The sequence below is a fragment of the Peromyscus californicus genome, unplaced genomic scaffold (genome assembly GCF_007827085.1).
Source record: "Peromyscus californicus insignis strain IS unplaced genomic scaffold, ASM782708v3 Scaffold_16__1_contigs__length_79575227, whole genome shotgun sequence".
NCBI classification, from domain to species: domain Eukaryota; kingdom Metazoa; phylum Chordata; class Mammalia; order Rodentia; family Cricetidae; genus Peromyscus; species Peromyscus californicus.
The window spans coordinates 31,517,596-31,530,142 of record NW_026294458.1 but is presented as its reverse complement, the minus strand read 5'-3'; the positions used below and the strand labels follow the sequence as shown (position 1 = coordinate 31,530,142).

The 12,547-nt window shown below is 39.1% G+C and overlaps 1 long non-coding RNA gene across 2 annotated transcripts; it reads left to right on the top strand.

Moving 5' to 3' along the window:
* Window positions 1-224: 224 nt before the first annotated feature.
* On the top strand, window positions 225-12,018 carry LOC128112080 (uncharacterized). Of its 2 annotated transcripts, XR_008218840.1 has the most exons (3): window positions 225-9,139; window positions 9,213-9,285; window positions 11,756-12,018. It is a non-coding gene; the product is annotated as an uncharacterized LOC128112080 (long non-coding RNA). The 2 variants fall into 2 exon arrangements; XR_008218839.1 differs by lacking the exon at window positions 9,213-9,285.
* The last annotated feature ends 529 nt before the right edge of the window (window positions 12,019-12,547 follow it).

The window sequence follows — 12,547 nt, the reverse complement described above, 5'->3', positions numbered from 1 at the left end:
GAAGGGGGACAACAAAAGAGTCAACTTCCCCAGTTGCTCACTTTCCTTTGAATAGCCTTCCTAGGAATTCGATATACACTTTAGTTGTCACACTGAATTATATGGGTATAAATACCTTTAAGGAATTCTGGAAAATTTAATCATTTATTCTAAAAGAAGATTATGTGCCAATCAAGAGGAGAGAATGCATGTATATGGCAAGGCTCCCTTGTCACTGTATGAAATCATATCTTGCCTAGTGAGACTCTCTGGGGGTGGATTACAGAAGTTGATTTAGTCTGAGGAGGGGCTGGGAGTAGGAGGTGATGTTCTTTAGAGCTAGGCACCGGGCCATTTAGGCAAGAATGTGCATTAGACAACAGTGTGTTTTTAGCTCATCCATCCATTTCTCTGTACCTTCTCTCCCAGGCACATTTATCTTCTAAGTCATGAGACTCTTCAGGTACTTCTGTATCTTGACTTCTGGAAGTTTCTTTCAGGAAAGGATTTGATAAGGCCTGAGTTCATTATTGCTTAAAGGACGACAAAGTTTAGACTCACTCGTTAGAACAGAGTAAACCTTTTAAAGGAAATAAAACTGAAAGTGGAAGCAACAGCATTTTTGTTGGGTGAGTTCTTGACTTAGGGTATCAATAGCTTAAGGATATGAGGAGTTTTGTAGTGTTGTCAAACACTGCCATCTTGCCCCTCCCCTCTGAATGTTCCTGAGGGTATCTTTGGCCAGGGTCACGTGCTTCAGTCTTTCAAACTGTCAATCTGGCAACATCTATTAAATTTCAAGCGAGACCAAATGAAAAGGAGCAGTTTACAATTGGATTGCATAAAGGTTAACAGTGTAAAAGAGGCAAAAATCATGATAGGATAGCGTTGGGACTCAGCTATTGGACTTTTCACAATCCAATCTGTACATACCTCATAGTTGACTTAACCTTCTGCATCCAGGAGAATTGGCCCAGGACAAGTTTTTGCTTGTGACAGAAGCCCAGCTCCTTCCCTGCTCTTTGAATAGCCAAACAGAATTGACAGATGATTTGCTGCATGCCACCAAGAGAAATCCTAGTTAGTGCATCTGATGGACTACAGAATAGCAAGGCTGCTTAACATGAATTTTATTGCATCTCAGCACCTGCTCCAGCCAAAAGTCATTACGATCTAGAGGAGGCTGTGCTCAGATGATCATTATTCCTGTTTCTTTGCATTTGTATTCTGCCGAGTACTGTGCCAGGGAAAATTGATGAATGGAGGAACTGATTGTGAGTGGCACGAACCTGTGGCTGCAAATCTTCTGTGAGCCTGGAATGTTAGTTGAGCTAGTGGGGAGCAGGATTGTTTACGCAGCTGAAGTCATTGTCTATCACCCAGGCTTGTCTCTTGCTTAAGTTGTCTCATTCCTCCTCTCCCTCCCCCTCCCCGTACCCTTTCCCTCCTTAACTTTTGTAAAGATATGTGCTTTAGTAAGAAATATGAAAGAAAGAAACATAATAACTGTCTTAGGGTTTTTAATTGCTGTGATGAGACACCATGACCATGACAACTCTTGTAAAGGAAAACATTTAATTGGGCCTGGCTTACATTTCAGAGGCTTAGTCCAGTACTGTCATGGCAGGAAGCATGGTGGTATACAGGCAGACATGGTACTGGAGAGGTGGCTGAAAGTTCTACATCTGGACAAGCAGGCAGCAGGAAGAGAGGGAGTCACTGGGCCTGGCTTGGGCATTTGAAACCTCAAAGCCCACCTCCAGTGACACACTTCTTCCAATGAGACCACACCTCCTAATGCTACCCTATACGAATTCACATATGACTCTATGGGGGGCATTCTTATTCAAATCACCACAATGACCAAAACAAAACCCATCAGACAAAAAAGTCCAATTGAGCTTCATTCCCTGATCAGCAGGCTAATACTAGGATTGTTTTTCTAACATACTCTGTACCCCATACTCACCTCCCATGTGTGAAGTTTCAAACCCATGGCCTTGTGCATATTATGCAACATTTTGCCACTGAGATGTATACTTAGCTCTCTCAATAAATCCATTGGCAAGACCAGATCAGTCATTAAGATACTGACATGCTCCCTTACCAAATGGTATCTGTTGGCTGAGCTTAGACCTCTGAAAGTATCTTGATAGCAGACTGCTTTGTTGTTTTCATTGGGTGCCTAAGGCTTTGAAGGTTGCCTCAATATCCAGAAAGCAAAGCTTTAGACCTTATCTTCATAGGAAGGCAGCAGAAGCTGCTCCAGCTGGGTAAGCAGGTGGTTTCAGGCCCATTTCCCAACAGTTGCTAACTGCTACAATGGCTTCCAAAGAATCAAAGAGAGGCACTAACTGTGGGGCAGGAAAGAATATAACAAAAGTGATTGCTTCTGCATACTTTGGCTGTTGATTTTTGTTTTTGATGTGTAAACCAGGTTGGAATCCTGGTAAAGAAGAAGATGAATGGATACTCTTTGTTAGGTCAAAATGCTTGCTTTTATGGAATGGAATACCAGCTTGGTGTCTGAGTAGAGGAGAAAAAAGAGCATGCACTGTCCTGGATCAGGGTTCCCTCAGGCCTAAGTGATGATTCAATACATTTTGTGCAGTCTACTGTGACCCTTATTGTCTTTGCTTGTTAGAATATAGAATGGATTACTACTGACTATCATTATGAGTAGGTGTGTTTCTCTTGTTGCAGCTCCCAGAAGAGTTTGCATTTTACTTTTTGCCTATTTCTTCCCTTTACAATTCAGGAATCATAACAAATGTTTCATCTCTTTAGCAGGATTCCTGTATTTTCACTCCTGACTAACAAAGGTCTTCGCTGACAGAAACCATATCCTCTGCACATTACTGTGTGCATTTCTTTAGACCCACCATTTGTGAGCTGTGTGTGATTGGTTCTGCACAGATTAAAATAGCACCTAGAGAGCCAATTTAAGATTCAAGATGAGTGAACCTGAACATTAGAGCCATTCTGGCAAGAGCACACCTCGTAAATCCCATTGTTAAATTTGTAGTGCTAGCAATGGAATGCACAGCTCGGCATTTCACCCTTGTTAAAGCAAAGGTAAGTTGTAAGTGCCCTTATACAGCTCCAATGGGCATAGAGACAATGGATTGGGAAAGGCTTTCTTAAATCCCGTTGGCACTGTGAGGCACAAATACACCTTCCAGAAAGGCTAGTGTCTTCTAATTTTAGACTCTGTTAATTAAAAGTGTGCTGTCACTTATAAAAATAAATCTGCATGTTCGAAATGAAGTAGGGTACTAGAAAAAAAATTAGCAAGCAGTTCATTGAGAAGATATAGAAAATAATTGGAAATTACTAGAGATTAGATTTGTGATAGTCTGTAATCTGAACATCTATTTTCCTCAAAATTTCATGTTCTTAGCTGGGTGTGGCAGCCCATGCCTATAATTCCAGCATACTGGAGTTTGAGACAGAGCACAAAGTGAGGGGACCAGAATCTGAGGACAGCCAAGGTTGCATAGCAAAACACTCACTCCATTTTTAAAGAAACTCTGCTTTTAATTAACAAACCTGTTAGCTCCACGTGATCATCTGTTAGATCAGTATTTCTCAATTTTATTGGTGCTTTGGGATCTCTTAGGAGGGGTTGTAAAAATGTGGCTGCCTGGGTCCTATGCAGAGATATTCTAGTTTATTTGGTCTAGAGTTTGATCTGGGTATCATGGGTTTTACAAATTTCCCTAGGGAATTTTAATGTGCAGGTTCAGAGCGTTTCGGCCAGAACCTCGTTGAACCATTTAGTTTAAAAGAAGATGCATCAGGGACATAGATGCTTCCAAAACCTGTCTTAATTGTATGCATCTAATATACATTTTTGTCAAACTACATAGGACCCATAATTGCTCCAGACCTCTAAGACTTGGTCGTATTTGAATGTTTGATTGGATACATTTAGAAACATGCTTGGATTGCTTAATTCAGTATTATAAGGCCTAAAATTTAGAGATGTCTAGATTGTGTACATGTTATATTTTTATTATCCCTTTAAGGAAACAAACCTCTGGCTCTCACAGGGTTAGTTGTTTTACTGAGAAATATCTTCCTGTCTACTCTTAGCAAAAGATACTATATTTATGTATTATAAAGTAGTATTTGTTGCCTTTTCAAAAAGTGATGATAGTCTCTAGGTAGAAGATAATAGCAGCTGAATGCTGATGAAAATTTGCCTGATTTGATTACAGTTCATTAAGAACAGCAGCATTTCTGAGAATCAAACTTGCTTCATACCAGATACAAGGCGGATATCATTTTGATGCTTCAAACAGCCTGCAGAGTGAAGTCTATAGGAACTTAGATCAGGCAATGGTTTTGATATAGTTATTTATCATTGCTTGGCTACCTGTCAGCATGAAGGACAAATTCACTTCATTAATAACTTAAAGCTGCATTGGTGAGACCATTTAAATGTGTTCATTAAAGCTAACTGGGAAAGCTCCCTCCCTTTTCAGAAGTATTTCACCCTTTTCAACTCATCCCTGCCAAATCTGAATAGAAAAATGTGAATCTTTGCAATGTTTATTTTCCAATGAGACACAAAGTTTCAAGACAATGCATGTCTAGGTGGCCTTCATCTGTCAGGAGTCTCCCTCCATCCTAGCAGTTTTGACAAAAACATTAAGAGAAAACTATGTGTCATTTTGTCCTGAAGAGTACTCTGACGGTTGGTAGACAGCACTCTTTCCATGGCACCAGCAACATGTGTTTTAGAACTCCTAATCGCTCAGTTTTGAGGGTACGGTGCTCTAATACAGGAGGGTCCTGGTTTATGGAAAAGAATGAAACAAGCTCTCTTTGCTTTATGAGTCTCAGTAAAGTGGGTCACAGGTATTTTTACAGGACTGATGTTGTCGTCCCCAAAGTCAACCCCTAAAGACACTGTGTAGACATTGTTATTGTTTGTTTTTCTTTTAGTAAGCTATATATTCCACTTCTTCAATTTCTAAGTCATAAAGGAACATAGGACCTTGAGAATAATTCCAATTTTTCTGTGTTCTAGGCCGGGAGCACCTAAACCTTCCCCAGTATCGGTGGCCAACAATGGTTTCTCTGAAGGGAAGGAAAGAAGAAACTAGGATTTGCCAAAGAGGAAGGGTGGAATTATTCGCTAGGGAATTTATCAGTCTGCTATCCTTACATTTTCTTCCAATGTGATCTAACCTTCTCTAATCTTTTGCCATACTAAATCTGAAGCATAACAAGTATTATTTCTCTTTATCCCAGTAATTCTAAATGTCACTTGATACTTTCCCCACCCCATTCCTATAGTCTAATGTAAGGATTATGTCTTCTGTCCTTTCTTTTGATTAAGGTATGTTAAAAGTCAAGCTTAGAAAATTATGAGCTACAGTTGAAAGAATGCCACATGGCAGATACTAAATTCACTACAGCTATGCGTGGTGGCTCATTGTTGTTGTCAATTTGTCTGGTTGAGTCCCTGTGAAAACGTGTTCCTAGGTGTATTAGGTGATTTACAGGAAGAGTTAATGGAAGACGAGATGGAAGACTAAGCCTGAACATGGCCAATACTATTTCATGGCTGAATCTGTCCAGGACCAAATAAAAAGAAAAAAGCAAGCTGAGCATTGGTATGCGTCTATCTCTGCTTCCTGACTATAGATTCATGGTGACCAGTCACCTCACTCTCCTGCCACTATGCCATCCTTACCACGGTGGACTATACTCTTAAACTAAGAGTCAAATCAAGTCCTGCCTTCCTTAAGTTTTTTTTTTTTTTTTTAATTCAGGTATTTGTCACAGTAATGAGACAAGTAACTGATACATCACCCATAAAATCATAGTGATCACATACACAGCTGAGAAAATTAATTGTACTTTAAGTGATATGACTCACCTCCAAAATTAAAAGAATCTTCAAAAATAGGATCAAATATAGGTTCTTTTGAAAAATAAATCTGATGCTCTCTAGCACATGTCCTACTTCCTACTTACTCACCTGTGGTTTTTAGCAAAGACAGTCAGGTGTTTATAGGTTCCTACATCTCTTTCCTCTTCTATCTACCTAGAACTTATCTAGGACTTGCCTTCTTACCTTTCTAGATTGGGGAACCCGAGGTTGGAGTTTTTGTGCCTCTAAGCTCTATGTTGAAATCCCACCCCCTCAAGTGATAATGTTAAAGGATTTGGGAATAAAATTGGGCTGTGAAGGTGGATCCCTCATGAATAACACTGACACATTTATAAGAGATTCAAGGAAGACTCTATACCCCTTCTCTCATGAAAGGTCATAGAGGGAAGCATGCATTGTGAATCAGAAAGAAGACCACACTAGACATCAGACCTGCTGACACCTTGGTCCTGGAATTCCCAACTTTTAGAGTATTAAAAAATAAGTTTCTCTTGCTTCTTATCCCTTCATTTTGTAATATTTTTTACAGTAGCCTGAATGTAATAGTGTAGATGTGTGGTTAGATTTGTTTAGTGGAATAAGATCAGGATTGACATTTCACATTTAGGTCTTTGCTCCATTTGGAGACTAATGGGACCTCGTAAAATTAAAAAGTTTGGCACAGCTACAGGGACAGTCGATCAAGTGAAGAGGAAGTCAACAAAATGAGAGAGAATATCTGTCAGCTATACATCCAGCAGAGAACTAATATCCAGAATATATGAAGAGATCAAGAAAAAAAAAACAGAGTCAAAAAACAAATGGCACATTCAAAACATAGGCTATGGATCTAAAAAGAGAGCTCTCAAAACAAAAGAAAAAAAGAGAATCAGGATGATATCAGCCAGTGCCAAGACTGGCACCTGTTCCTACAGGATCCCATCTCCAGTATCTTTTGTCTCTTCTTTGGAGACTTCAGAAACTAATTAAATTACTCCAGAAATCTGAGTTCTATGTGCTAGGCTCTGGATTCCTGAGCGAGTCCTTGAAAGATAGCTGTGGAAGAGGCTCATGCAGCTTTCCTGGTCTCCAACTTGAAGGAGAAGCCAAGTTAGGTGTGTTAAGTGGAACTTTATGGTTTCTTTTCATCTGTGGAATGGCTTCTTTGATCTACAGAGGCTTGAGCAAGTATGGTTTGTACCTCAATACAAATGCATTTTCATCTAATAAATCCCTTTAGTTTTTCTCTTTCAATAATGAAGCAAAATACCATTACTTTAACGATAGAGGACCCTGATTGATTTTCTCCGGGTTTCTATATTGCTCTTCTTTTTTTTCCTCCCATTTAATTTAATTGTATATAATCCCTGCCCTTTGACAAATTTCTTCTGAGCACCTTACCTCAGTTTCTTAATTATGAAAGACAAATAATATTGCTTCCCCTCTTACTACTCAGAGCTGTCAAAAAGATAAACGATTTGATAATCATTAGAGGAGGGATGTATATGCATAAAGTGTTGTTATTATGTTAGTCTCATGAGAATAGTAAAAAGTGTTTCTGTGCTGAGGATCTGGGCAATGCTACAGATGGAAGATTTATGATTTGCTCGGTGATTTGTTTTCCTTTGTGGAATTGGAGTAGTTCCTTTAGGTTACATAGAGAACCAACTTATCTTAAAACCTGAAGGCATCTTAACATGTCTACATGAATATTTAAAATGCTTCAGGGCATGGATATTATGACTGTTATATTAGGCAATGTGATTGATTTAGAGAAAAGCATGGGTGACTTTTCATGTGGTTTGATATCACAGAGCACATGTGCAGTTAAGTCTAGCTTTGATATGGATAAAAATGTAGGATACTCCACCTAGGGGCTTAGTGACCCTTACACAGATAATATGAATAATAGTGGCTCTTACCAGGAGATCAAAGATTTAAAACATTTAGTTCCAGTGTAAGCGTGTGGTATTATTTAAAGCACTGTGCTCTCTAGTTGTAGTTAGCTATTGAATTTGAGTAATTATTGTAAGGAGTTCTTGGCTTTTGAATTTGGGTGATTATTGTAAAGCATTCTTTGTGACCTTGCAGAACCATTTTACTTACATAAGATGCATTTATTTTAACACTGAGATGATCATAACGTGTCCTCAAATATATTTAATCTGTTTCCTTAACCATATCAGTCATGCATTAAAGTAGAGTAATAAAATTAATCACAGAAGTACTGGTTCTGTTGCTACATAATCCACCTGACGTAAAGAATTTACATCCCCCAGTTTCTCCCATGTTATTCTGACCATTCTTAAAAAGTCAGTCACTATTTGTTCCACTCACCCTTACACTTGGCCACCCCCATGACACCGCCCTTTCTTTCTCTTTCTCTTTAGTTTCTGAATGATGTATCCCAGTATCCAAAGCAGGAGCCAGGCTCTGAATGAGTCTCAAAAATGTCTCTTGTTGATTCTGATACCTGTAAATGTGTTCTGAGATTAACCAACACAGTCTCATGCTCTTTGTTGCAGAAGTAGATAAAGGTCTAAATAGAAAAGGGTAGAGGTGTGTGTGTGTGTGTGTGTGTGTGTGTGTGTGTGTGTGTGTGTGTATGTTTTACAAATGGGTAATATTAGAACTTATTTCAATGTCAATGGGAGTTGTTAGGTAAAATAAGTAAGGTCCAAAGATGTTAGATGAAGCACTGGAAACCTTCCCATTGGGGAAGACACCTAGAAGCCTGTGGAGCTAACTCTCTTTGGCCAGCAGGGTCGGTTCTGGTACATTTTCTCACACTGGGATGTTGGCACAGCGAGACTTCTGTCTGCAATCTTGCCACTTCATCTGTTCAACTCCATTTCTATTTCCCCCTTTAAATCTTCCTTGTTTCTTGTCCACCCCAGTTTGGTGGGTGTATTTTACCTGTGTTCATATAGTAGTCAAAAGATGTCCTCATTATCAAGCTTTTGGTATTGCAGTTGTTAATAATTTACTTCGCTGTGGCTTCTATTAGGTTGTAACCTCCACAAGGATCCTCTAATTCATTTGTTTCACTGTAGTAAAATGTTCCTGACAAATTATTGAGCACTTTAGTCATTTTAGGTATGGTGTTCTGAGGTGTTTAGTATCTTCACTTTGTGAAACTATCTATCTCCAGAAATTTATTACCTTCAGAGATGAAACTCTTCCTGACTAAGCTCTAATCTCATTTTCCCCCCACCCACCTCCCAGGGAACATATCTTGAAGTCTCAGAGATGAACACAGTGCCTGTCATATCAGAGGTAAGCAACACAAATCAATGTTTATTCAGTAATTGGGTTTAAGTGCTCAGTAATTTGTGTCTTTTTTTTTCAGTAGAGAATGTGGGTTGATATTTTAAAATTTGGAATGACGATTTCATCTCTATACTAATCAGATGAAACTTAATGTATCAAAATTTATTCTAATCACATTCTATTCTTATTTGATAAAAAATCCTGATTTTTTTTTTAAAAAAATCACTGAATAAAAGTAGACAACAACCCCAACTCAAAAGATGGATGTGTGCGAAACAGTGTCCTGATCATTAAAAAACATAAACACAAATATCAGTAACCTTTAAGAGTAAGAATGAGAGCACAGATAATCACTAGTCTCAGAAAAATGCCAAATAAATGACAATGTCAGCCATGATAATTATGGAATTAGGGCAAAAGAGAAAAGATTACAGAAGCGAGCTTTCTTTGTTGTCTCTGTGACTTTGCTTGGTTGCATGACATGGTTGCAGATGTTGCTTAGAAGTAGCAGGGAAAGACAAGCAGCTTAGACTGTGGGGCAGAAAGCAGTCTCTTTACTCCTTTGAGTTTTTTTTTTCCAATTATGAATTTGACAAATGAAAAACTTGAATGTTTTTTAGATAGTTTTTAATTTGATAGTACCTGGCATCAGTTTTTAAAAAATATTTTGTTTCCAGAATGTCTGAGTTTACAAAGCATCTTAGGTACAGTGTCAGTAACAGTGAGGATGACAATGGTTAGATCCTTCCAGAAAACAAATGCCTACCTGCATCTCCAGCAGCTGAAGCCCCTGTCCCCTATACCTGAGGTTAAGACATACAGTTTGGAGTTAAAGCTGCTGTACCAAGTCCGCTTTGTCTAGAATATAAGTTGATCTGTTGAGTCTTGAAGAGAGAACAAAATAAGGCAAAGACAAGTGTCATTTTTCAGTGATGGAAGCCGGTTGTGAAAGTGGCATGTGTCCCCAACAAAGAGACAGAAAATCTGGTAGAAGTTTGGAGAGTGCGGCAGAGGGAGAGCATTTACAAGGTTATACAAACATATGGCTTCAACTTTTGACTCCCACCTTTTATAATGTGAAATCCACAGACCTTTTATAATGCAAAATGATGGCTTAAAATTTAGGAAGCCATGCAATCATATAATTTGGGAAATGATTTAGATGGTTTAAAAGCATTCAATAATAACCTACAAGTAGCAGGGTAGTGTTAAGGGAGGCTGGGTTTTGACAGACATGCTGGGTTGTAATTTCATTACTTAGTAGCTGTGAAATTTAGGCTACGTTCTTTAATTTCAGAATGGAGTTATATCCCTTTTCTACAAAATGAGATTGAGTTAGATAGTCAAAGGAACTCAAATTCTACAAAGCAGAGCAAATATTGTGCTGTTACTGTTGTACCGACTTCCTCAGAGTCTGGCAAGGGCACTGGATGAGTGTTGATCCTATTGAATTGCCTTTTAGTGCCCCTGCCAGCCTTAACTACAGAGTTATTAACTTTGCTGGACAAGTTTAGGTTCATTAGATGAGCTCACATATGGGCACACACACACAATTGGGTTCTATTTTTCTAAAATCTGAAATAGAAATTATAGTGCAAAGATTAGGCACTTTCCTTCCAGAAGATAATGAGAATTGATTTCTTTAACCCAATCATACCTTCTATTTCTAGAAGAGGAACTTAGAACTGTTTTAAATATTATACTCATTCTAAGGTGTAAGGATAAGGAGATGTTCACCAGTTAAGCCACAGAAAATTATGTGTATCTCATTTTACTCTTTTGTGCAAGTAAATATGACTCCCAAGTCCTTAAATTCAAAGATTCATCACAACTTTTACCTCAGTTAACTTTATGAAGACTGAACATTGGACTAACATTGCGTCTGAAAAACTTTGAGCAATTTATACACGAGTCACCTCTTTTTAAACAATTACAGTTTTATATTTCTTCATCATGCTACTCAAAGCCCTTATTTTTGTAACTGTCTGTTTGAATTCAATGCTAGGGAGAAAAAAACAAGTCTGGAGATGAATATGTATACATTTGTTTTTAGAAAGTCCAGACTTCTCTTTCGCCTTCGCTATCAAAAAATGTTAAAATAAATTTAGTGTCCAGTTGACTCAATTTCCTTAGTTCTGATGGATGACAGATTCTTTTTGCAACTTCTTCAGATGGTCTTCTCCCAACTAGCACTGCTGTCCAGTGTCACGATCTCCAAATGGTCCAATGCTACTTTCCTGGATAACGAGAAATACATCTACTGAAATGTCCTGTTATGCTAGTTACCCTTCTTATTACTGTGATCAGATACCTGACGACAAGCCAATTTGAGATGCAAATTTCTCAGGTTTATTTGGGATAACAGTTAGGGGAACAGTCACTCCTGGTGGGGAGCTCACAGAGGCACGAGCTTGAGGCAGCTGCTCACACCACAGCCATACTCAGGAAGCAGAGTGATGAATATTGCTGCCCCCCTCAAACTTCTGCATATTTTGCACAGTCCCATGGGTCCCAATTGGGGAGTTTAGCTGAATTTCTCTAGAGGGTGAGATGCTAGGGAAGAAGCATTCAAAATGAGCCTGTGACTCTTGCCGTGATTCTCAGCCATTTTGCTTCCTGCAGAGATCTGTTTGATGAGATTCCCCGGGGTTGTCTGCCTTTATGGATCTTCCTACATCTTACCAAAATTTTATTATGACTACGTACCTGAGTTGGACTTGTCCTGAATGCCTGCTCCCTGAGGACTAGCTTTCATGGTACCACGTGCTTCCAAATGAGTGAAGCAATCAACAGTCTCGCCCAGCGATAACACCTATGAACCACCGCAATGACCAGCATGGCTTGATAACATATACATAAAATAAAAATAAATTTCTTGCTATTTATTTTAAGGATTTATTTATTTAATTTAGGTGCATGAGTATTTTACCAGCCTGCATGTAAGTGCAACTTGTGTATGCAGTGCCTACAGAATCCAGAAGAGGACATCAGATCCCCGGGACTGGAGTAACAGACCCTGTGAGCCACCACATGGGTGCTTGGCACCAAACCTGGATATTCTTTTTTTTTTTTTTTTTTTTTTTGAGCAGGAGTGTCCAAGACGGAGCAGTGGACTTTTTATACTATACTATCAGAAGCAATATAACATTACTTTTGTCCCACCATATTTCTTTCTTTTTTTTTTTTATCTTGCAATACAATTCAGTTCTACATATCAGCCACGGATTCCCTTGTTCTCCCCCCTCCCGTCCCCCTCACCTTTCCCCCAGGCCCCCCCCCCGCCCCCATTCCCATCTCCTCCAGGGCAAAGCCTTCCCCACAGACTGAGATCAACCTGGTAGACTCAGTCCAGGTAGGTCCAGTCCCCTCCTCCCAGGCCGAGCCAAGCAATCCTGCATAGGCCCCAGGTTTCAA